The following is a 12,993-nucleotide window of genomic DNA, read 5'->3' on the forward strand; positions in this document are numbered from 1 at the left end:
TGAAATATGAGTTGAAATTTTAGTCTGTTTTTCAGTGGAGATATTTAAATAAAAAGGAGTCAATTTAAAGGTACCTCATGCATTTAAATGCCAAGTATTGTTTCTTTTACCTAGCCCTGCAATGTGATGCTACATTTCCATGGACACAGGTTGAGCTTCTATTCTACAAGATGATCAGAAATGGGGTATAATTTGAGGTTGACTAAACTGCATTCATTGCATGCATGGATAGTTTGAACACAAGGTAAAATGTTATCCAGACTGCTGAAGAAAACAAGTCTTATTTTGGAACATGACTTTCTTCAGCATTATAATTTATGACTTTTTCACTTGGATTCTTGCTTTTAACACACTCATACTTATATATATGCTTCAATCAAAGAAATGCATAACATTTTTGCTTATCCTGTCTCGGTTCTATTAGTTTGTCATTATTAAGATTTACAGTCCTTATTTGCCTCTCAGTTGAAATATAGTAAAATAAAGAACTATTTTACATTTGCATGGTAGTTTAACATTTCAAGTCTTTTAAGATCTGTTTTCTCAAATACATATTAAATAATTGGCCTAAGTATTCAGAGATATTGGTACTGATGATGCTAAATGTGGATATTGGTATTGAAAATTCAGGCAGCTGGCTCCTTGTTGCCATTGTAGTGACCATCATTGAATCTGACACTGTGTTACCTACCTCCTTCGTAAATCTAATACCACTTCAGCCATCTGGCTGACGATCCTGGCATCTTAGCCTTGATGTTTAAAAGAATAATGCCTTACTCTGTATTTCCGTTATTAGAGTTAGAACACTGTTGTGGCCCTGCTCCAGTAGCTGGTCCTTGTGTTTGTTGATTGATTCATGGTTGCAGGAGGCTATTGCTGTTCTCAACCTCACGTTCATGTTCTAGGTAGAAAAAAGGGGGTGGGGCAGGGGAGGGACAGCACCAGGCAGGTGGTGTCTTGTTTAATCACAAAACCAAAAGCTTTAGAGAACCTTAGCACTTCCTTAGCAGTGTTCTGCTTATACCTCGTTGTCCACTCCTAGCTACAGAAGAGATTGAAAAGTGAATGGTTTCCCAACATCTATAGCAAGAGACAGCATAGGAGAGAATGGCTTTGGTTAGCCAATTGATAGTGTTTGCTAAAGGGGAGGCTCTAAAGCCCTGTGTAGCTCCAACCTTTGCGCTTGTATTTCTCACCAATTTAAGGCTGTCTTATTTGGGAAGGCAGCCTTTTCAGTCTCCATACCTACTGGCCTAGGAGAAACTTTTTTCGCCTCCATCTAGACTTTACTTTTAATTGGTAAGTAAAGCCATCAGACAGTTCCTGCTGGACAAGAGGATCCATTCTTCAGTGTCAGTCTAGATAGAGCAGTTCAGGAAGTGAGACACAATCCTGGACTTGAAAGGGGACCAGTGTTAACAGGCTCTTTTACCAAGCGTGGCTGCTGGGAAGGCTCCTGTGAAAAAGTTCAGCAAGGAGGAAAGTATTCTGAGAATCTGCCTGATAATACTTTTTGTATCTGAATGCTTTAAACAACTATAGCTGCACACATTACTTGGTTATTTTCCGGTTGTTTCCAGACTTCTTGTTTGAAATATGTTAGTTTCTGTGCAGCTAAAATATGTTAGAAAAGAGTGAAATTTAAGTAAACTATTCATGGACTACTTGGGAGCACTGAGAATGGGTCTAAAAGGAATATTTCTAAAATCCCTGTCTACAGGCACCTGGGTGGCTCAGTTGGCTAAGTGTCCAACTCTTGATTTCAGCGGGCTCCTGATCTCACATTTTGTGAGACTCAGCCCTGTATTGGGCTCTGCTCTGAACTTGGAGCCTGCTTGGGATTCTCTCTCTCCCTCTTTCTCCCTTTCTCCCTGCCCCTCAATCACTCATGCTCTCTCTTTCTCTCTCTCGCAAAATAAATAAACTTAAAAAAAATCCCTGTCCTGATCAATCTTGCACTATTCATACCTGCAAAAATATTTCTGACCCTCTAGGCATGGAATAATTATTTGTTTTGGATTTATGAGAATAATTATTAAATGACAAAGAAATTTGCAGTGTGATTATTACATTATTTGCATAATTAAATTCCACCAGGAAGATATAACGAAGTATATATATTTTTTTCTGAGATCTTAGTGTATTCCAGTATTGAGCTAAGCAATTCATACATATCATTTGATATTCTTTTTTTTTTTTTTTAATTTTTTTTTTCAACGTTTATTTATTTTTTTGGGACAGAGAGAGACAGAGCATGAACGGGGGAGGGGCAGAGAGAGAGGGAGACACAGAATCGGAAACAGGCTCCAGGCTCTGAGCCATCAGCCCAGAGCCTGACGCGGGGCTCGAACTCCCGGACCGCGAGATCGTGACCTGGCTGAAGTCGGACGCTTAACCGACTGCGCCACCCAGGCGACCCTCATTTGATATTCTTGAAGTAGTTACTATTATTTTCCCCTTTTGTAGAATGTGATGCCCACAGAGATGAAGTTTCTTGCCCAAGATTTCAATGCCAGTACTTCATAGCAGCTGTGATTTGAAACCAGGCAGTTTGCCATACCTGCCAGGTGTGGATCTGTGCTCTTAATAATAATAACATTAGGCATTAGGCCAAAGATTTTATAGTCATTTCATCTATTATTCATTAAAATCCTCGATGTTGGTACTATTATCATCATCCCTCTTTTACAGCTGAGAACACCGAGTGTTAGAGAGATCGAGTGGCTGTTTTAATTTATTGCAGCTTCCAAGGCATGGCTTCCAAACCAGGCAGTCTGATCTGACTCCACGTGGACCCTAGACACTTCACTACACTGCTTGTTTGTAGTCAGCCCCATGTTTGGCTCGTATCTCTATAGTTATTAAAGTATGTATATGAAATGTAATGTTTATTCCTAAAGAGAAAATTTCATCCACATTATAAAATTCCAGAAAAGGCCTCTCATGTTTCTCAATGATTTCGTGCTGAGAGACTTTACTCTGCCAGATCAAATTTGGTAACTGTTTTCTGGTGAAAATTTAATACAGATTGCTTTGTGCCTTGCATGTATGACCAGAGCTTAGATTAGTTCATTTTTTAAGGTGAATTGAGTGAATTTCTCTTTATCAAAATTAACTAAATTCATATTAGAAACATTCCAGGCTGAGAGAATGTGACACAAAAATTCAGCAGTGATGAATGCCTGACTGGAACAGTTATATTTTATGTGACTTGCTGATGTTTTACGACAAGGGAAAAGTGACCATTTTTATTCTTTAAGTACCACTTCGCTCAAAGGATATTAATAGATAGCAACATGTACTCCCTTTTACTTTGAGTTGTGATTGGAAAGAAAGTGTTTCTCAGTCTCAAATCTATTTCATTACAGATACATTTGTATGAAATTATAGTTCATTTTAGGTCAGTGGTGCTTTGGTTTTGGTTCAGATATGTATAAAATAAAATACAATGCAAATGTGTTACATGGGGAAAAACCAACTCTGTATTATTCCAGGCACATTTCATCACCTTTCTTTCACCCAAATTCAGTGCTATATTTTATAGTGACTGACTCACAGGGGAAAGATCTATGACTTCTATCTTGCTGCATGACCTTGGGAAAAGTTAGCTTAAATGTATGAAAGGATATTTCAGACATTGACTCAGACTTAATAAATGTGCTAAATTTGATAAAGTGAGTGGGAAATTTTTCTCACCACATGGAACCACTAATGGGCTTGGGAAGTAAACATGGTTAAGTAGACAGAGTTGCCTTTTTATTACAATAATTCTGAGTTGGCCCATTAGCGTGAATAACATTTCAGTGAATTTCTCATTTAAGATTGACCCTCCTCCAACACCCCCCCCTGCAAAAAAACCCCAAAAAACAAAAAACAAAAAAACAAAAAACCCCACAAAAAACTGGCTACACAAACCAAACAAAAACAAAGTAAAATGTCTCCAGATGAGAGAGGTGTTGTGGTTGAATTGTGTTCCTCCAAAACAGTATGTTCAAGTTCTAATCCCTCGTACCTGGGATTGTGACCTTATTTGGACAAAAGGGTCTTTGCAGATTCAATCAAAATAAGATGGGGTCTGGGGCACCTGGGTGGCTCAGTCGGTTAAGTGTCCCACTCTTGATTTTGGCTCAGGTCATGATCTCACGGTTGTGAGATGGAGCCCCACATCCAGCTCTGCACTGACAGCTTGGAGCCTGCTTGGGATTCTCTTTCTCTCTCTCTCTCTCTCTGCCTCTTTCCTCACTTGTGTGTTTTCTTTCTTTTTCTCTCTCAAAATAAATAAATAAACTTAAAAAGAAGGTAAGATGAGGTCATACTGCAGTAGGGTGAGCCATTAATCCAGTAGGGCCAGTGTCCTTATAATAAGAGGAGAAGAGAGAGAGAGAGAGAGAGTCAGGGACATGCAGGGAGAAAGCCATATGACAGCAGAGGCAGAGATTGGAGGGATGCAGCCATAAGGCAAGGAATGCTTAGGACTGCCAGCCACCACCAGAAGGTAAGAAGAGGCAAGGAAGGATTCTACCAAGTCTCAGAGGGAGTATGGCCCTGCTAAAACCTTGATTTCAGACTTCTGTCCTCTGGAACAGGGAGAGAATAAATATCTGTTGCTTTAAGCCACCTCATCTGTGGTAGTTAGAGCAGCCCTAGGAAACTAATGCTAGAGTGCGTTTGAATGGTGGTGGAAAGTTCATGGTAGTGCTCTGTGGACTTGCTCTTTCCCCTTGTTCCACATTTTCCTTTTTTCTCCTCATCAGAAACATGAGAATACTGGGTTCTTTTTTCCACGTCCAGCACATACCTTTGCAACATCACTTCATCTCTCTGGGTTTCATTTGCTATGTGGGTGAAGGTAAGATGTCACACTGTTCTATGTAACATTAATGGTTGACATTTATGGGACTTCCTTATGCCAGGCCCACTGCTTAATGTGTATTATTTATATAATTATTTATATACTCCTCACAAGAATCCCATGAGGAATGTATTTTTATTATCCCTACTTTACCAATGGCCCAAATAATGACATTTGTCTCTGACTTCTCACTTTTTCTTGACTTGTCCCTTTAGAGACTAGAACATGGGAATCAGAGCTAAAATAGTGGTAGTATTTATGTTTCTTTGACAGATACCTAACCTGACTTAATCTGAGTAGAAAGGATGAAAAAGCCATTGGAAAGGAATGATAGACCAACATGGTGCTCTTGCTTTGGCCATGTCAGTTTCCTCATCTGCAGAACAGAGGGTTCCTATTTTCCTTTTGAAATTCTCTTTCTTTGCTATACTTTATTCCCCTTTTTATTGCAAAAATTGTCAACATAATTTCCTTATTTTCTAGCCTGCTTAAAAATTTCATTATTGGAGTGACTTCAAGGTAGGATATAATAGAGGAATTTAGTAATATAGTTGGAATTATTGATGTTCACTGTGTGCTAAACACTGCATTCTGTGCAGCGACCTATGAGATCGATGTTATTATAACACAGTTTAAAGATTAAGGCTTATAAAAGTAACTAGGTCAAAATTACTAGTCTCCAAATCTTCATTTATTTTGCCACCAGACTCTGTTTTTGCATTTTCTTGTTAGAGAGGGCCATTAACACTGTGACACGGATTAATTTATCACATTAATGATTGACTTGGAAGATATGTATCTGGGCTCTAACAGGATACTGACCAGCATAAGTACATAAGGGAAATCTGGCATCTGAAAAATGGTGCTCTGAATAGAGTATCTTAGGCTTGGGGAGGGGGCATACATACCATAAAAACCACAGGTGGGTCCGCATGGGGATACCAAAGATGAACTTTTTTTCTTCCAGAATATTTTGTCTAAAGCTACTCTAGAATTAAACTCATTCATCCTTCATTACTATATTTAGGACCAGCAAAAACTGATGTTTCTTGCTATAATTTTTTGTTGCTGATCTTCTACTCAAGAACATGGTAGCAAACCTTACAATCTGCCCCTAACATGGACCTTCTAGTAAATGCTATGTTACAACCCTGTAATAGAAAAGTTGTTATATTTGAAATCAGAGTGCATCAGTAGTCATTCCATGCCTTTTCCTTGGAAGGCATAGACACTGTGTCCCATGCTTCTAATAGTAAAAATTCTTAGAAATACATCAAGCAGTAGTGTTTGAGTAGGTCTTCGAGGCAAAACTGATCTGACCAAGCAATGTACATTGGTTAAGTGAATTATGAAAGGCTATCTGTTCTATCCTAGCTGCGGATGTTTGCCATAGAAAATGTTTGTGATGGCATACTAGAGAGACTGAAGCTATCAGTTTCTTGCTGACCAAACTTGCCTTGGTTAAATCTGTCTTCTGTCTTCTAGACCCTAGAGAGCTGTCAGTCTCCTGAAGAACTGGGTAATATAGTGAAGGAAACAGGAAGAAAGTTGGAGCAGCTTAGCTAGTTTACCAAAAGGAATTAGTGGGAAAATGCATTTGGACAGTGAATAGACACTGGAAAGTCTGACTGTCTAATTTGGATTTTTCCTAAATACTTGTCATGGTGAGATGAAATATCTGTTGAACTAGGAGTAAGTGTGTCAGTATTTTGGTCACCGCTCTGCTACAAATTAACATTAGGACTGAAAAGTAGTGCTTTGTGGCAATAATTTTTTTTAGCTGTTTGTGTGTTTGTGTGTGTGTGTGTGTGTGTTTGTGTGTGTGTGTGTGTGTTTTAATTTGAGAGGGAGAGAGAGAGAGAGAGAAGGCAAGGGAGAGTGGAAAGGGAGAGAGAGAGAGACAGAGAATCTCAAGCAGATTCTACACAGCATGGAGCTCGATGCAGGGCTCAGTCCCATGACTATGGGATCATGACCTGAGCCAAAATCAAGAGTCGGATGCTCAACTGACTGAGCCACCTAGGTGCCCAAAAACTGTGGGTATTTTATATTCCCTGTAACTTCCCCCAAATTTCTTTACTACCTGTAAAAGACCATAGGTGTCTTGTTGAGAGTACATGTCATCAGGTGGTGATCAAACTGCTGGATGTTGACTATGGCCTCGCCATGCTGCCCATATTTGCCACCAAAGAACATTTTCTTTAGTAACATGTCGATGGTACTACAATGTTTATCTGGACACTAGTATTTAATGGATAATGATAATGATGACTGTTACCATTACAGTGTAAGCATTTATTATCAGCCAGGTAGTTCAGCGATATACCACAGGGAAAGGTTTTGCTTCTAAAGTACTTTTGGCAATGTCAGGAGACATTGTAGGTTATCAAGAGAAGGGAGGAGTGCTACTGGCATCTAGTGGGTAGAAGCCAGGGATGCTGCTAAACATCCTACAATGTACAGGACAGACCCCACAACACAGTTATGGGGCTTAAGATGCTAGTAGTGCTGAGGCTGAGAAACTGTGCTGTATAGCCTGTTGCTTATTTATACTTTGTATACACGGTGATCATAGAAGGTATTAAGACCATCTTACGCCTGAGGCCCAGAAAGGTTAAGTCAGTTTCTCAGTGTTAAACAGTTCATATAGAGACAGAGCCGACATTCCCATCTCAGCCTCTAAAGCCTATTCCTTTGAAACTAAGAGATGGTTCTAAACCCAAACCTTTTCTCCCCCTACATTGGGAAACATCCTTCACCCCAGTTTTTCATGTTTAGTGTGAGATTTTCTGTCCTTTACCCAGAAGTTTGTAGTAATATATTTGGGTTGGGGGTAGGCAGTGAGGAGGAAAGATAGGGTGTTTGGAGATTTTCAAAAACTTGAGGTATTATACTTAAATGTAATATTTTTGGCAAAAATCTGTAGTCATAAGCAGTGTGGGTGAAATACAAATGTATATTTAGAGTTTAGTGTTGCTCATACATATGCATTGTTTTTAGATTAAGAATGAGAGCTTTTAGTTTTTCTTCTCTTTGTATCTTTCAAGAGCAATTTGATTTGCTCTTCTCTTGGGCGTGATGGTGATTTGTAGAGTTTGCTGCTTGTTGAGGAATCGAATACTCTTTGTGGAAACTTGAGGGTGAGAGTTTGCATGCTGGCAGTAAGGTAGTTTTGGGGCATTTTGCACTTAGAGCATAACAGAAGATACAGAGATGTGAGGAAGACCAAATTGTACTTTGGGGAGGGAAGTGTAGAGAGCTTCAAGAGGAAACTGTTTTATTTGCTTCTTTAGTCACTGATAAATTTTAATTTTGAGATAAAGCATGACAGATAAGTAGGGTTATTGGAGTATAAGAGGTGGGAAATTAATTTGAATTATTTTATTTGAAAACTTACATTTTTGTGAGTGGGAAGTATGGCTTAGGAAAATTGACAAGACTCATTCCCTCTGTGATACCCATTCTTTTTTTCACCAAAATATTAAATTGCTTTGAAACAGTGTATTTTGGGACTGGTGCTTTGGAAAATATAGATAGCCATCCTGGATAGGCTTCTGCTTACCTGCGCGGAGTCGAGTTTTATTGTGGAGCCTTGGGACAGCAGCTTCAATTGCTTTGTACGATAATCACATAGAACAAAGGCAACTCTTTGATTTACCTGGTGTTCATTCTATTTGGTAGATTTAGTAAGCAGAGAAAGGACAGGTCATGGAACCAAGGTAACGTGAGTACCATAACAACATGCAAATAACACTTCCAAATTAACGGTAGAGGAGTTGAACACAGATGGCTTCTAAGCAGCATCCAAAAAATTGAACATTTTAACAGAGCAATACACAGAGATATGCTCAGTGTGGCAGTCAAGTTAACCAAAAGAATGAATTCCTGCTTTCAACATTAATTTCAAAGCATTAAGAACACTGAGGTTTAATCTTTACTATCTTATGTTAGCTACAGACATCATTATTTTAACTGGCATTCACTAATTATTACAGTTTACTTTTAAGTAAAAAATGGTTGCTGTATTATAAAAGAATAATTTTGGAAACTCTGAAACTTAATAGTTCACAAGGAAAAAAATGAGGAGATCTTGAGGCAAAGATAAGATTCTCTGTATCATACCAAACCTTGATTTGAATTGTAATTGTTCATTTCTTTTTTACCCTTTTATACTACCTTTGTATTTCTTCAAAATGCCAATCCCAGAAGCTTACATCCAGATCTATGGTTTCAGCGGAATTTAAATATAAGTTTCAGAAACTACAGTAATGAAAAGTCCCCGTAGCATTCAATCGTAATATTTTATACCAGGCAGAGAAAAATGTTAATTCATTTTCACATAGAGTTGAAAGATTATGCTAGACTTGATTTTCTTTAGAGACCATATGCATATTTACCAGAAGAATAAACTCTGGTTGTCAGTTATGTGTGTAGGTTGGTGAGAATTTAGATATGTTAGATGAGGGCAGTATTCTTGTAAGAAAGAAGAGGAGACAAAGTAATGAAACTGACAGTTACTGAGTACTTACTAGATTTCAAGTACAGCACTGGGGGATGCTATATCATGTAAATGTCACAACAGGTCTGGGACCTAGATGGTATTTTTTTCATTCTATTGTAGAGGAAATAGAAAAAGCTACAATCTCTAGGAAGTACCTTTTCTGCTATACCCCGATCTATCTTTAGTATCCGGACCAAGAAATGGAGATTTTTTTTGGTGGGTGTGGGTTGGGGGGGGGTACCAAATTATAGTTGTTGGCTGACTTGAACACAAAACTCCAAGGGTTTGGATTAATCCTTAAATACAAAGGTTTTTCTATTTTGGGTTTTAAATTTATTTTCGTGTAATATTTTCATACATTCATTCAAATTACTGCTTGAAACATTTCCCAATGGCCCTAAAGACATTGCTTACAATGACAGATTTTGGCACGATGGGCACTATTTAATTTGTAAAGTAACCCCTCCTCCAATAGCAAATTTTAAGATATGGTAGATTATCTGAATTCTGATTTTTCATGTTTATTTGGTACTGCAAGATATTACTACCCCCTTTTATTCAAAGTTATTTTATCCAAAATGGCAAAGGGACACTGATTAATTTAAAGCCAGAAGTCCAAATGTGATTTTTGCACCTGATAACTCATTTCCATCCTTGTGTATTTTAATTATAAATAAATATACAACCCCCGAATTTAAAACAGGTTGCATTCAAAAGTTCATTTGGAACAGAGTTTGGAGTTTGAAACATTTTCCATAGAAACAATGTTACGTTTCCAGGCCAACCTACAAAAACCTATTTAAACCATATAGTACAGTTTCTGCTCTATAATCGTCATGGGGCCCACACAACATATATTTCTACTGGGAAAATGCGCTTGAAGTTTGGCTTGGCATAGACTAGTGCTTCACTGGGGGTAGAGGTGGGCACTTGAAGCCCTCCTGCTATCTTGGCAATGAGAATTAGCTTTTTATTTTTTCCCTTACAATGTTGCCTAAGGTTCCCATGAACTTAGGTGAAGACTCTTTAGGATAAAGGCCAAGGCAGGGAATGGAGCATCTTCCAAGAATGGATACATGATTCAACATGTTTTGGCTGCAAGCAAGAGACTACTCAATTTGAATAATAGTATGGTTTATCCTCTCGTTTAAAAACTCTGGAATGAGTGGTTTGGCTTTGGTTAATTCAGTAGCTCAGTGAAGCCAAGGTTCTGGGTTAGGTTAGGTTCTTTGAAATCTTTATAGCCTCGTGGTGATGAGATGTCCCTAGAAGCCACAAGAATCTTGTCCTTGAATAACAAACTCTGAAAGGTAAAAGAATGAGGAGTGGACTTTTAATCATAATAAAAAGGAAAATATCTCCCAGAAGGCCTTCTCCCGAGCAGATGTCCCTTTCTCCATTGGCCAAAGTTCTGAGTCAGAGTCTGCTCCTAAACCAGTCACTGGCCACCAAAATCAGACTGGTAGCACTGGCTTAGACTCTAAGCTTCAGATGAATTATCTTCTGGGAGGTGGGGCAGTTGCACACTTTCTCTGAGCACAATACCAAGCTCATCTGGAGATGGGTAGACAAAGAAGGTCTGTTGGGTGAATGTCATCCATGTCCTCCACACTCCCCGCCACTAGGGAACAATGGCCTTGGGCAAGGGAGAGCTTATAAATTGAGTTTTTGTTTTAGCTTTCTCCAGTGAGCTATGTGATCTTGAAAAACTCCAGTTTCTGTAAAATGAGGGAGTAAGATAGATTCATTTATTCCTCAGTTTATTCATTCAAAAATGTTTATTGAGCATCTACTTTGTTACAAGCAGTATTTTTGACACAGAAAATATAAAACGAACCTTGAACAGTCCTTCCTAGCTCTTACATTTCTAAGTGATTCCATGTGATAAGCTGTCATCTTGGTAAAGCTCTGTGGGATGGGGTAGAGATGGTGTAGTCACGTAAGGCTGTTTCACGGTGTAAACTTTGGGGGGAGTTTCTTGGCCTTGGCCACTTCATATCACTTCTGTTATTTTCTTTTTCTTCTGAGAATACAGGAGATTGATCTGATCCATTCCATTTGTCCAGCCTCTAGCTGTTGTTCCTGACAGGGTTTCTGTCTTTCCATTATCCATTCTAATACAAGACACAGTGTCAGAGCATTTTTCTTATACTTCTGCCCCAAAAGCAACAGATAACTTGATTGATGTTTTCTAAGTTTTTGTTGTTGTTGTTGTTGTTGTTGTTGTTGTTGTTTTTCGCTTTTTAACTGTTAGCAACAGAGGAAATAGATGGTGGTGTGGAGGGGGCTTCTTCACCCTCTTCATTCATTTCTCTTAGACCTGTAGAGAAATTTGAAAGTGCACAAAAAGAATGATAGGGTTTCCGTGAATTCAAAATACTGAATTAAGATCTACTTACATTTCCATGAGACACCAGATTTGGTGAGAAAGAAGGAGAAGAGTATGTTGGAAGAAATTGACCTGTGACTGAGAACAGCTGTAGGGGCACTGAGGAATGAGGGTTCCCTCCCTTCTTCTACCCTTTGCCATGGCCATAGCCGTTCCTGCCCCAGGGACACTGCCCCAGCCCGGCTGCCATGTGGGTGAGAATCAGAGACTGGAGAAGGGAAAGGGGCTGTGTGTGCAGGCAGCATCAGAGATAGTAGACCATGAGGGAAAGGGAGGGAGAAGGCAGAAAATCCTCTGCTGAGAGAATAGCGGAAGTCCTGCTACATACAACCTGAGTTTCTGGGCCTTTCATGAAAGTCCATTTTCTAAGGAAAAACATACATATAACCAAATGTAGCAACAAGATGAGTCCTGGCTCGTGAAAGTTATGTTTTATTTTCTAAGTGATGATAAATTACTTTCTAAAGTAGTTCGGTGCTTGTAACGACTATGCTTTAGAATTCTAGTGCAACCTACTGGGATGGGTAGATGATAGAGGCTTGTAGTTTGTATTATCTATCTACTTACCTGTCTGCCTCAGGAGTTAGCATACAGATAACATCCTGAAAAGGAGAACAAAGTGAATATTTCAGTCTTTGTGGGCCACATGGCCTCTGTTTTAGGTACTCCACTCTGCTGTTGTTGCACAAAAGCACCATAGACAATAGGTAAACAAATGGGTGTGGCTGTGTCCCAGTGACTCTTTATTTATGGACCACTTCTTCATGTTTCATCCACTTTCATATAATTTTCATGTGTCATGAAATATTTTTCTTCTTTTGATTTTTTTTCAACCATTAAAATATGTAAACCCCGCCCTTACCTTGTGGGCTGTGCTAAGACAGGCTGAGGGGCCAGCCAGACTTGGCCATTGGGCTGTAGTTTGTCGACCCCTGGTCTATCATCTGTTTTTCTTTCTGCCTACCCATCCATCCTCTTCCCTCTTTCATCTGTGAGCATGAATCTTATTCCATTTAATTCTACACGAGGAATTCTTAATTATTCAAGTTGTCAGCTGCACTGAACACTTATGAAGGGGATAGAGAATAACTGATCTATTGGATTGCTAGTGTGATGTATTCTGTTTCCATGGCTGAACTTGTACAAGCTTTAAATATTTTTATCAACATTGTAAAAAAACTACATTTAGCATTGTTATAACCAATTTGGAGTAATTCCTTTGTAAAAGATCCTTAAGGAAGCACTTTATGT

Source organism: Lynx rufus, unplaced genomic scaffold, assembly GCF_022079265.1.
Source record: "Lynx rufus isolate CCGP_SWC_20201006 ecotype Redwood Valley unplaced genomic scaffold, mLynRuf1.p SCAF_4, whole genome shotgun sequence".
In the NCBI taxonomy this organism is placed as follows: domain Eukaryota; kingdom Metazoa; phylum Chordata; class Mammalia; order Carnivora; family Felidae; genus Lynx; species Lynx rufus.